The sequence below is a fragment of the Hyperolius riggenbachi genome, chromosome 8 (assembly GCF_040937935.1).
Source record: "Hyperolius riggenbachi isolate aHypRig1 chromosome 8, aHypRig1.pri, whole genome shotgun sequence".
NCBI lineage: Eukaryota > Metazoa > Chordata > Amphibia > Anura > Hyperoliidae > Hyperolius > Hyperolius riggenbachi.
The window spans coordinates 256503955-256517477 of NC_090653.1; the positions used below are offsets into that span (position 1 = coordinate 256503955).

Sequence of the window (13523 nt, forward strand, 5' to 3'; positions counted from 1 at the left end):
CACGCTGGTGAAAAGTCAGTTTAGGCGTGATAAGTTTAGGCGTGATAACTACCGGTATAGCACCAACTGGGTTAGCCCCGCAGTGCACAACTGATCAAAAGTTTTGCGCTAGCAAAGTCTGGTGCACTTCGCATAGAGTTTAATGGCCCTGCTTTGCGTGCGGGACTTTGCGCGCGATCTAAACTTATCACGCCTAAACTAGCTTTTTCACCAGCATGGTGCAATGGTTATCACGCCTAAAGTCTCTAACTGGGTTAGCACCGCTTTGTGAATCGAGCCCACAGTCTTTGTAATACAAACTAATTATATTTAACTTGAAGCTGTAAAACAAATGATAGTTGTTTTGTGAGAATATATATATGAATATATATCACAAAACAAGTTAAATTCTCATGTTTTGATATATGCCTGCCCCCCTTCAGAAGGGATGCTCTCCTCTGCCTGAAGCTGAAGCCACCGTTCGGTCTTTTTGGAGTCTGGGATTACCAGTCCAACCACATTTGGTCCAACCTCACCAGACTAGGCCACAAGCCTACTCGCAACCTGGACAGTAATCCAAGCTACCACCGCAATCCCATGGGATTCTCGGACTCTTTATCTCGCTCTTATTTCTCCTCTATACTTCCGTCATCTCCTCTCTCGCTCTCTCCTTCATGCTTTCCAGCTCTCTCTCTCTTCTCTGCACTATCCTCCTCTATGGACGCACTGGGGGGTAACCAAATTGCTGCAGAGTGGTTGAGCGCCGCAATGGAATATGAATGAGCTCCCCTCAACATAGCACTTGGATGCCCCCTCCAGTCCTTCACTATGCTTGTCTATATGCCCACTCCATGTACAACTCATTGTATTTTATGTTGTTCACTGTACCATCACCGACCCTCTATGTGGCAAAAAAAATTCCGGGTATAGCACCTGTTGTACTTGGCGAAATAAATATTTCTGATTCTGATATAAATTCAATTTTTTTTTATAGGTGTGCTATAACCCAACTACTTTGGATTTATGTCTGGCTTTCTGTGGCCGTAAAACAATTATTACATAGTCAAACCCTGTCCTGCAGTAATGCATTTATGGGAATAGTTACCTGCTCATGTGGTGCTGAAGCTTTGCATACACCTGATTTCTGAAAGCATTTCCGGTGCACATGGCATAGTGTTTACACTAGGTGGGCGCTTTTGGTTCATTTTAACCCTCTACATATATTCCTAGCAGAGCTAGTTCTCCACAATATAACTGGGCACCCAGTAAAACTGGCATCTCGTAAGACCCACTACCAATCAACTTATTATATATATTTTTTTTAATTGTTCTTGTACTAGAGCAAAAAAAAAAAAAAAAAAAAAAATTACACAGAATTGTTAACTGTTTAAAGTACAGTCACTTTATCCAATTCACACTTGGATGAGAAAGTTAGTATTTCATTAGCAACTAGTAAAGGTCTGCAGCTCCCATTCCAGTGCAAATTGTTGGCGAGGCTATGGAAAATTCTACATAGATAACCACTTTATATTTAAAAAAAGAGTTTCCCACACAAGGTATTATATATTTCATGCTAAAAACGTTGGTACCATGATATACGTACATAGCATGGTAGAAAGATAGTTGGTTAATCCTTGCAGCTCTGGGGTCCTCCTGGGTTCCATTACCACCAGGAATACATCTACATGAACTTTGAAGGTAGTAACACACGAAGCAGAAAGGCTAGCATTGCTTAAAACGCTAGTGTTAACACGTATAATGTAAGTCAATGAGCTGCATGAAAAAACGCATTTGTTTGCATTCTGCATTTTCGAAAAACGCAGAACCTGCTGCATATTTTTCTAAAATGCATCTAAAATGCACATAATGTATGTCAATGGTGATACTGAGGTATAACGTTTTATTGGGGGTTTTTTTATGCTTTTTATTAATTAAAAAAAAAAAAAACAAGTTCGATGATGTATTTCCACTTCCTGTTGACTTCCTAGTGAGCAGTATAAAACATATATAAAAATAAAAAAAAAATAAAAAACACACCACGCACAAAAACCCACTTGCGATTTATTTCTGTGAAACACAAACATTAAAACTAGGGCTGTGGAGTTGGTTCAAAAATCATCCAACTCCCGACTCCTTAGTTTATGAAACCACCGACTCCAGGTACCCAAAATTGCTCCGACTCCTCAACTCCGACTCCACAGCCCTGATTAAAACGCATGTGCGGAATGCAAATGCACTCAAAATGCACAAACGAATATGCAGCAAAACGCAACCTTTCAGGTTCCCAGCCTGAATGTTGTACTATCGCTGCTCTAGTATTTCTTTAACACCTTAAAAATAACGACGCATTAGTTACGTTTTAATTTGATTACCCCCAAGCTGTAGATTTTTGTAAGGACATTAGAGATTGTCAGGCCCTTGGAGGGTTGTTGAGTGATATGACTTGCTCAACCTCCTCCATAAGATACTGTATAATAATAAACCACACAAATTCATAAATCACCAAGGAAAAAAAAAAAAAAAATATCCATAATTTCTGTCTAGGAAGCAAAGTTGCACTGGGCTCTTTTTTCTCAGTAAATAGAAAGTGCATATTAAGACAGTTAACATAAGATATTTTAAGGTGGACCAGCTGATAAAATACACAAATCAATAAACTGAATATTACAAAACCAGGCACATGGTCAATGCAGATACATCGCAGGTCCCATGGGAATTTTCACTACCGCTGACAACCATTCCACGCCCATTCCAATCTTCGCACCAATCTACGACCAAGCATAAATCATTGACTTTTCAAAATCAATGTTCGCCAAAATCCATAGAAAGCCCTCATTTAATGCATCTGAGGACATCTCCAGACAATTTGTACAACTTCATAAAAAAAAAATTACAAAAACAATAGTAAAAGTTGTAAAAAAAGAAATAAAAATGTTTTAATTTTTTACATTCAGATACATTGCCAGAAAAGAACCCAAGAATCACATTCAAATAAAATTTGTATTACATTTTCTAAATCACAGCCCAAACATGTCACTGCAAACCAAAAACATATCACCAAACACCATCTACCACGATTTGACTATTGGCACCAGTATATGGAAACAGAAATATTTCACATTTTAGCTCCTACAGATTTACAGAAAAAAAAAAAAAATGGTACAGTGATAATGAATTCAAAAAGAAAAAAAAAGTGTCTTTTTTAAATGTTGCAAATGTGTCTAAAAATAAAAATCACACATGCCTAATCTTCTCTACAAACTGCATAACTAATTTTCCAACCACATAATTAGATCTATAAAAACAATGGGACAGTAAGATCTTGAAATACTAAGGAAAAAAAAATGTTCAATTTCCAGTAATGCACCTTTTATAATCAAATTGTTTTAATTAGAATTTAATTCAATATGGCAGACACTAGTTGAATGAAAACTGTCACATGGATATAGCTTATATTCTGAAACGCGATAGGATGAGCATGCAAGGATAACTGCTTTTTTTTTCCCAGAGCATAAAACCTGCTTTTAGTGGATTTTATATTCAGGCTAAAATTTAATTTACTCTCTAAACATAATCCATGCCCATTATGAACAGCCAGTCATCACCGAAACTTTAACCATTTTCTCCCATGGAGATTTACATCTTGAAAATGACATCACAAAAGCCTAGATCTGAGTATATATAAAAAAATAAATAAAAATAAACATAAATTGTTGCATCACAAAGCAGTAACATTCCTAATGCAAAAAATAAAATTTTAAAATGTAATGTTCATGGGTGTGCCCCCAACACAGTGAAGATTGCATTCTTTTTCATTTTTTCCTCAATGCAGAAATCCAATCAGTTCAAAATGATATAATTTCCAATCTCCTCATCGTTTGGTAGAAAAAAAAAAATCATCATCATGTGAAACTACCATTTTATCTCTTCAAAATGCTGTTTCTCACTAAGAATTGTCTGCTTTCACACCAAATTCCTAAATTCTAAACAAAAAAAAAAAATGTTTCCAAGAATTTCACATTTGTAAAAATTAAAGATATGTATATTGCTGGGGATTTGAAATAAAAGGACAGCAGCGATGTCCTCCATGATCAAATATGACAAGACGCACCCCCCAAGGCACCTTCCCCCCCACTCTAAACCATCAAAGAGAAAAACTCAGTAAATTAAAGTTTGAGATAAAAAAAAGAGAAATAATTGTTTATTTCAGTCTGAATTTTTCCCATTTGCAGGGAAGTTCTCCTGTAGGTGGCGTTGTTTTAATGAAATAAATCTGCCGTTTCAGAAATGAAAAAAAAAAAATTGGAAAAATTGAGAGAGAGAAATAAGGCCTTAGAGAGGGTGGAGGAGGGTCCCCCTGGTATAGGGGGCTTTGCAGGGGTAAAATCAGAGGGGCTGAAGGATGGTTGCACCCCATAGTTGCATCTGAAACAGAAAAAGGGGCAGATTTTGCAAAAACAAAAAAATAAATAAATGGGAAAAAAATCTTTTTTTTTTTAAGAATTGAAAGCAAAGGGAGGGAGGGGGGGGGGAGGCTGGGTGTGCAAGGGGGGCTTTTGTGTTCCCAGCAGCAACCCCTCCCTGGGGGGTACAGAGTTGGGGACTGTAGCTCAGGATGATCATATTAACCCCTCTTCCACCCCCCCATGCACACACATTGTACCCCGTTTTGTAAGCGTTGCAGCAGCGGTTTAGGGGGTGCAGGGAGGGAGTTGGGGGGTCACTCTTAATGCCCCTCTTGCAGATGCAATGCCCCCTCCCCCCCATGGACTTCCCTCCAGTAATCGGATCGGGAGGGCGCTCAGGCTGGAAGTTGGGGGGATCGGCCGCTCTTACCTTGGCGGGGGGGCGTGCGGTGCGAGGTGGCTCGGCTGGCCGGCTGGATGCGATGACTCCCCGGCTCCCTGGCAGCCTCGGCCCGGGAGAGTTGAGCGGATCGGCTGGAGGGGGAGGAGGCTGGGGGGGCGGGAGGAGGAGGGGAGAGGCTGCTGGATGGATGGTGCTGCTGTTCTGCCTGCACAGCCCATATACAATTGTGTGTTACATGGATGTGCTGCTGCCCATACATGTGTGATGTACATCATACAGAATATCTGCAGAGCCTGGTCTATTATACACATACAACATGTGCTGCCCATACATGTGTGATGTACATCATACAGAATATCTGCAGAGCCTGGTCTATTATACACATACAACATGTGCTGCCCATACATGTGTGATGTACATCATACAGAATATCTGCAGAGCCTGGTCTATTATACACATACAACATGTGCTGCCCATACATGTGTGATGTACATCATACAGAATATCTGCAGAGCCTGGTCTATTATACACATACAACATGTTCTGCCCATACATGTGTGATGTACATCATACAGAATATCTGCAGAGCCTGGTCTATTATACACATACAACATGTGCTGCCCATACATGTGTGATGTACATCATACAGAATATCTGCAGAGCCTGGTCTATTATATACATACAACATGCGCTGCCCATACATGTGTGATGTACATCATACAGAATATCTGCAGAGCCTGGTCTATTATACACATACAACATGTGCTGCCCATACATGTGTGATGTACATCATACAGAATATCTGCAGAGCCTGGTCTATTATATACATACAACATGTTCTGCCCATACATGTGTGATGTACATCATACAGAATATCTGCAGAGCTTGGTCTATTATACACATACAACATGTGCTACTGCCCATACATGTGTGATGTACATCATACAGAATATCTGCAGAGCCTGGTCTATTATATACATACAACATGTGCTACTGCCCATACATGTGTGATGTACATCATACAGAATATCTGCAGAGCCTGGTCTATTATATACATACAACATGTGCTAATGCCCATACATGTGTGATGTACATCATACAGAATATCTGCAGAGCCTGGTCTATTATACACATACAACATGTGCTACTGCCCATACATGTGTGATGTACATCATACAGAATATCTGCAGAGCCTGGTCTATTATATACATACAACATGTGCTACTGCCCATACATGTGTGATGTACATCATACAGAATATCTGCAGAGCCTGGTCTATTATATACATACAACATGTGCTAATGCCCATACATGTGTGATGTACATCATACAGAATATCTGCAGAGCCTGGTCTATTATACACATACAACATGTGCTACTGCCCATACATGTGTGATGTACATCATACAGAATATCTGCAGAGCCTGGTCTAATATACACATACAACATGTGCTGCCCATACATGTGTGATGTACATCATACAGAATATCTGCAGAGCCTGGTCTATTATATACATACAACATGTGCTGCCCATACATGTGTGATGTACATCATACAGAATATCTGCAGAGCCTGGTCTATTATATACATACAACATGTGCTACTGCCCATACATGTGTGATGTACGTCATACAGAATATCTGCAGAGCCTGGTCTATTCTATACATGCAATGTGCTGCCCATCATACAGACTATCTGCAGAGCCTGGTGTATTACATTACATGTGCTGTTGGCCATACCGAGTGCTCCCTACAATATGTGGGGTGCACTACTAGATCTTTACGTGCCAGAATCGGTGAACATTTTTGCGGCCCCGGTTGGCTTAGTTCCAATATTTCTAATGTAGCGAAGCATTTTCGCCAAGTCCATGATGGCAATATGGCTTCTTTTTCCTACCATGGTCTGGAAAGGATTCTCCCAGCTCAGAGAGGGGGGGATCTGACTAAACGACTTACCAGTCGAGAGGCCCTATGGATCTTTAGACTAGGAACGAGAACCCCTAAAGGTTTAAATTCCCGTTGGGATTTAGCATTGATAACGTAACACAGAGTTGCTCCTTAGTCTTTGTCTCTTTTGGCTCTTATATTGTCTGTTTTTATTTTTATTTTACGAGTTTTTTTTTTTATACATTTTTAAATAAAACCTGATGGAGCGCAGACATACCGTATAGGACACATTACCCGAAAGAGTCGCTTCTCTCCGGGATGTGAATATCCCTTCCTGGATGTGGTGATTAAGGGGAGTGACTGTATTTGCGGGACCTCCCCCACCACAGGAGGATGGTATATATGGTGTCTAGTGTCATTGATTTTTTAGCTATGAGTAAGAACCGTTCGGTTCGAAACATGTCAGCTACATGATGTGTGATTTGGTGTGGATACGTCCATAATAAAGGAACTTGATTGAGGGATATCGTGCGGACATCCTCCTCCTTTGCTTCTGTCTCGTTGGACTGGCCTGTCCTGGATCCAGCACTATCCCAGGGTGGTGTGAGCGGTTTTCTGGTGTTTTCTACTCGGCCATACATGTATGATGTACACTGTGCTGCTCATCATGCAGAATAGTTTAGTGTATTATATACAATACAATAACATTTCTATAGCGCTTTTCTCCCATAGGACTCAAAGCGCTTAGGCTCTCTCAGATTCAGTAATTAGTAAGATGAAGTATTCACACAACAAAAGTTATATTTCTGCAAATGCCAAACTGAACAGGTAGGTTTTCAGTCTGGATTTAAACACGTCCAGGGATGGAGCTGTCCTGATCTGTTGAGGTAAGGAGTTCCAAAACGTAGGGGCAGCATGACAGAAGGCTCTGGGACCAAACGTTTCCAAGTGGACTCTGGGTATGACTAGATTATTAGAACCTGTGGATCTGAGAATGCGGGGATTGCTACGTAGCTGCAACATATCTTTCATGTATCCAGGGCCTAGATTATTCAGGGATTTAAATGTCAGTAGGCCGATCTTGAATAGGACCCTCCATTCTGTAGGTAGCCAGTGAAGGGAGTGCAGGACTGGCGTTATGTGGCAGTGACGGGGTTGGTTGGTTAGCAGTCTGGCAGCAGTATTCTGTATCAGCTGTAGACGGTACAAGGCCTTTTTTGGAAGGCCAGTGTAGAGAGCATTCCAGTAGTCCAGTCGGGATGTGATGAAGGCGTGGACTAAGGTTGGCAGATCTTCTGGGGGTATGAGGTGCTTGATTTTTGCAATGTTCTTCAGGTGAAAATAGGATGATTTCACCACAGCAGAGATTTGAGTTCTGAAGTTTAAATCCCAATCAATTAGAACTCCCAGGCTACGCACATGATCAGAGCTGCGTAGATCCGTGCCTCCTATTCCCAGTGGTGAAGACTGCAAGTTAAGTTGTTTTGTTATCATGCTCTGCCCTCCAATCAGAAGGACTTAAGTTTTGTCTGCATTTAGTTTCAGCCAGTTGTCATTTATCCATTTCTGTAGTTCACGTAAGCAGGCGTTTATAGTTAGAGTTGGGTCTGTCACACCAGGCTTGAAGGAAAGATATAGTTGGGTGTCGTCTGCATAGCAGTGGTATGTCAGGCCATGTTTTTGGATTAGTTTTCCCAGCGGTAACATGTAAATAGTGAAAAGCAGGGGAGAGAGGATTGAGCCCTGGGGCACCCCATACTTAAGTGATACAGGGGTGGACAGGAAGGGCCCCATAGACACTTTGTGGGTTCTGCCACTCAAGAAGGATTGGAACCACTGAAGAACTATGCCATCAATGCCGCAGTATTCCTGTAGCCTGTTTATCAAGATGTCATGGTCAACTGTATCAAAGGCTGCAGAAAGGTCTAGCAGTATGAGGATCGAGCACTCTCCTCTGTCTCTTGCCATGAGCAGGTGGTTGCATATTTGGATGAGGGCAGTTTCAGTGCTGTGGTGTTTCCTGAAGCCAGACTGGAATGGGTCATAACTGTTGTTTTGTAGGATTTTGGCTCCTAGCTGGAGGTAGAAAGCTTTTTCAATTAGCTTGCCCAGAAAGGGGAGGTTAGAGACAGGTCTGTAGCTGGTCATTGCATCTGGGTCCAGGTAGGGTTTTTTGAGGAGAGGCCTGATGATTGCTTCCTTCAGTAAAGCAGGAAATATCCCTGACTTTAAGGAACAGTTAATCATTTTTAGGAATACCGGTACGAGCAGGTCGGGGCAGTTCAACATGAACTGTGTTGGGCCAGGATCCAGGTCACAGGTAGTTAGGCGGACGTGAAGGAGGATGCTTGATGTGACTTCTTCATCAATTTCTTTGAAGTTTGACCAAGGTGTTACATTGTCTCTGCTGATAGTCTTCGGCGCTATATTAGGCTCAGATGCTCTAAGTTGGATGGCGGACCTTATAGCGGAGACTTTGTCTGTGAAGAAATGGGCAAATTGGTCACAGAGGTCATTTGAAGACTTGATATTAAGTTTTTGACATGCCGGGTTGCAGAGTTTTTCCACTGTGCGGAACAGTTGGGCTGGTTTGTTAACTGCATTTGCAATCTCTTGTGATAGAAAGGATGATTTTTTTCCCGTGATTACCTTTTGGTAGCTCTTCAAGTGGAGGATTAAGGCATGTTTGTCTTCTGGGGACTGAGATTTGCGCCACAGTCTCTCAAGTTTTCGGCCTTGTCTTTTCAGCTCTTTTATAGCGTTATCAAACCACTGTGCATGATGGTGTGGAGTAAGATATTTGGTGCGCAGAGGAGCAATGGTCTCAAAGGTGGAGGACACACATTTGTTGTATTTAAACACCAGAGTATCAGGGTCCAAGCTGGAGTCAGTCAATTCATCAAAGCTAAGGTTATCTCGGATATGTTGAGGTGTTAGCCCTTTTAAGCGGCGATATTTTATTTGATTCTTGACCTGGTGTTTGACAGCTGGTATTGAGAGGGAGAAGTGGATAGTGTGATGGTCTGACCAGGCAACAGGATTAATTTCCACATTGGCTATTGACAGCCCAGTATGGAATATAAGGTCCAGAGTGTGACCTTTCCTGTGAGTAGCAGAGCTGATTGATTGGAGGAAGCCCAGTTCATGTAAGGCATAAGATAGCTCTATTCCAAATTTTGAAGAGGAGTCATCCACCCATGTATTGAAATCTCCAAGAACAATCCATCTGGGGTGTTCCAGTGTTAGGTTGCATAGGAGGTCTACAAGTTCCTTAAGGAAGTCTGAGTATTTTTCTGGTGGGCGGTAGATCAGCAATATGTTAGTGTTTTTCTCAGCTGAAAGTTGCACCCCCAAGCATTCAAACGAGTTGGTAGGACCTACAGTAAGTGGTCTGATTTTCAAAGCTGATCTAAAGCAAAGTGCAACCCCTCCTCCCCTGCGTTCTTTCCTGTTGCAGTATATCACGGAATAGTTTGTTGGCACGGCGGCCTCCAGGGTGGGGCCAACTGGTTCAGAAAGCCAGGTATATACATTACATGTGCTGGCCATACATGTGCTGCTCATCATACAGAATATCTGCAGAGCCTGGTGTATTATATACATGTGCTGGTCATACATGTGCTGTTCATCATACAGAATACCTGCAGCAGAGCCTGGTGTATTATATACAGTACATGTGCTGGTCATACATGTGCTGCTTATCATACAGAATACCTGCAGCAGAGCCTGGTGTATTATATACAGTACATGTGCTGGGCTGCTGGCCATACATGTGCTGCTCATCATACAGAATATCTGCAGAGCCTGGTGTATTATATACATGTGCTGGTCATACATGTGCTGCTCATCATACAGAATACCTGCAGCAGAGCCTGTTGTATTATATACATTACATGTGCTGGCCATACATGTGCTGCTCATTATACAGAATATCTGCAGAGCCTGGTGTTTTATATACATGTGCTGGCCATACATGTGCTGCTCATCATACAGAATACCTGCAGCATTGCCTGGTGTATTATATACAGTACATGTGCTGGTCATACGTGTGCTGCTCATCATACAGAATATCTGCAGAGCCTGGTGTATTATATACATGTGCTGGCCATACATGTGCTGCTCATTATACAGAATACCTGCAGAGCTTGATGTATTATATACATTACATGTGCTGGTCATACATGTGCTGCTCATCATACAGATTATCTGCAGAGCCTTGTGTATTATATACATACATGTGCTGCTGGCCATACATGTGTGCTTATCATACACAAATCTGCAGAGCCTGGTGTATTATATACATTACATGTGCTGCTAGCCATACATGGGCTTGATTCACCAAGCGGTGCTAACTGTTAGCACGACTGTGAAAACCCCTTTAGCACGTCTAAACAAGCTTTTCGCGCACAAAACTTTATGCGCGTAAAACTTTAGGGCGCTCCGCGCGAAGTGCCCATTAAAGCCTTTGGGACTTAGCGAGCGCATAGGACTTTGCGCGCGCAAAACCTTGCGCGCGGTACTTAGATCTGATTGAGAAAACTCGTGCTAACAGTCTTAGCACCCTGGTTAACGCGCCTAAAGACTTTAGACATGCTAAGTAGGTTAGCACCGCATAGTAAATCAAGCCCCATGTGTGATGTACACTGTGCTGCTCATCATGCAGAGCCTGGTGTATTATATACATTACATGTGCTGGCCATACATGTGTGCTTATCATACAGAATATCTGCAGGGCCTGGTGTATTATATGCATTACATGTGCTGGCCATACATGTGCTGCTCATCATACAACTATACAAGATATCTGCAGAGCATGGTGTATTATATACATTACATGTGCTGCTAGCCATACATGTGTGCTCATCATACAGAATATCTGCAGAGCCTAGTGTATTATATACATTACATGTGCTGCTAGCCATACATGTGCTGCTCATCATACAGAATACCTGCAGAGCCTAGTGTATTATATACATTACATGTGCTGCTAGCCATACATGTGCTGCTCATTATACAGAATACCTGCAGAGCCTGGTGTATTATATACATTACATGTGCTGGCCATACATGTGTGCTTATCATACAGAATATCTGCAGAACCTGGTGTATTCTATACATGTGCTGGTCATACATGTGCTGCTCATCATACAAGATACCTGCAGTGCCTGGTGTATTATATACATTACATGTGCTGGTCATACATGTGCTGCTCGTCATACAGAATATCTGCAGAGCCTGGTGTATTCTATACATGTGCTGGTCATACATGTGCTGCTCATCATACAAGATACCTGCAGAGCCTGGTGTATTACATACATTACATGTGCTGCTGGCCATACATGTGTGCTCATCATACAGAATATCTGCAGAGCCTGGTGTATTATATACATGTGCTGGCCATACATGTGCTGCTCATCATATATAATATCTGCAGAGCCTGGTGTATTACATACATTACATGTGCTGGCCATACATGTGCTGCTCATCATATATAATATCTGCAAAGCATGGTGTATTATATACATGTGCTGGCCATACATGTGCTGCTCATCATACAAGATACCTGCACAGCCTGGTGTATTATATACATTACATGTGCTGGCCATACATGTGTGCTCATCATACAGAATATCTGCAGAGCCTAGTGTATTATATACATTACATGTGCTGCTAGCCATACATGTGCTGCTCATCATACAGAATATCTGCAGAGCCTGGTGTATTATATACATTACATGTGCTGGCCATACATGTGCTGGTCATCATACAAGATACCTGCAGAGCCTGGTGTACTATACTGTATACATTACATGTGCTGGCCATACATGTGCTGCTCATCATACCGAATATCTGCAGAGCCTGGTGTATTATATACATGTGCTGGTCATACATGTGCTGCTCATCATACCGAATATCTGCAGAGCCTGGTGTATTATATACATGTGCTGGTCATACATGTGCTGCTCATCATACAGAATATCTGCAGAGCCTGGTGTATTATATACATGTGCTGGTCATACATGTGCTGCTCATCATATATAATATCTGCAGAGCCTATTGTATTATATACATTACATGTGCTGGCCGTACGTGTGCTGTTCATCATATATAATATCTGCAGAGCCTAGTGTGTTATATACATTACATGTGCTGGCCATACATGTGCTGCTCATCATATATAATATCTGCAAAACATGGTGTATTATACATTACATGTGCTGGCCGTACGTGTGCTGTTCATCATATATAATATCTGCAGAGCCTAGTGTGTTATATACATTACATGTGCTGGCCATACATGTGCTGCTCATCATATATAATATCTGCAGAGCATGGTGTATTATATACATTACATGTGCTGGCCATACATGTGCTGCTCATCATATATAATATCTGCAGAGCATGGTGTATTATATACATGTGCTGGCCATACATGTGCTGCTCATCATATATAATATCTGCAGAGCCTAGTGTATTACATACATTACATAGCTGATTGCCCGGCGTTGCCCACCTATGTATTTGGCTGGTGTTGGCTCCGCATACTTTTTCTAACCCCAACACACAATTATTCAATGACCAAGTTTGTGAGCTTTGCGGTCTTTGGTATCAATAATTTGCATTGAAATGAAAATAATCTGATTGGCTGTTTGTGGCTCCAGCGCCTTTTCTGAATTTGAACCCAATAACCAACTGTAATAGGTTTGAGGCCTGTGCCATTAACAGTGCAAGAATGGCAGCAATTAAATATTCCCCTTGAAAAGCAATAGGTGAAGTTTGATTCAATTTTTGTAGGCTCCACCAACTTTTCTGAATATTAATCCCAGACACCCAGTGACCAACTGTGCA

General features: G+C 41.6%; 2 protein-coding genes across 6 annotated transcripts in view; one reads left to right on the forward strand and one right to left on the reverse strand.

The window, feature by feature from the left end:
* Nucleotides 1–4934, reverse strand: part of ZNF618 (zinc finger protein 618) — a 223820-nt gene extending 218886 nt beyond the window's left edge. For 4 of the 5 annotated variants that reach the window (XM_068248672.1, XM_068248673.1, XM_068248674.1 and 1 more), the window contains exon 1: nt 4816–4895. The gene's annotated coding sequence lies outside the window, so the exon portion shown is untranslated. Of the gene's footprint in view, nt 1–4815 lie in introns of all 5 variants that reach the window. The other variant, XM_068248675.1, reaches the window with a different exon arrangement.
* LOC137527467 (trichohyalin-like) overlaps nt 1–13523 on the forward strand; it is a 105485-nt gene that overhangs the window by 26290 nt on the left and 65672 nt on the right. The window lies entirely within an intron of this gene.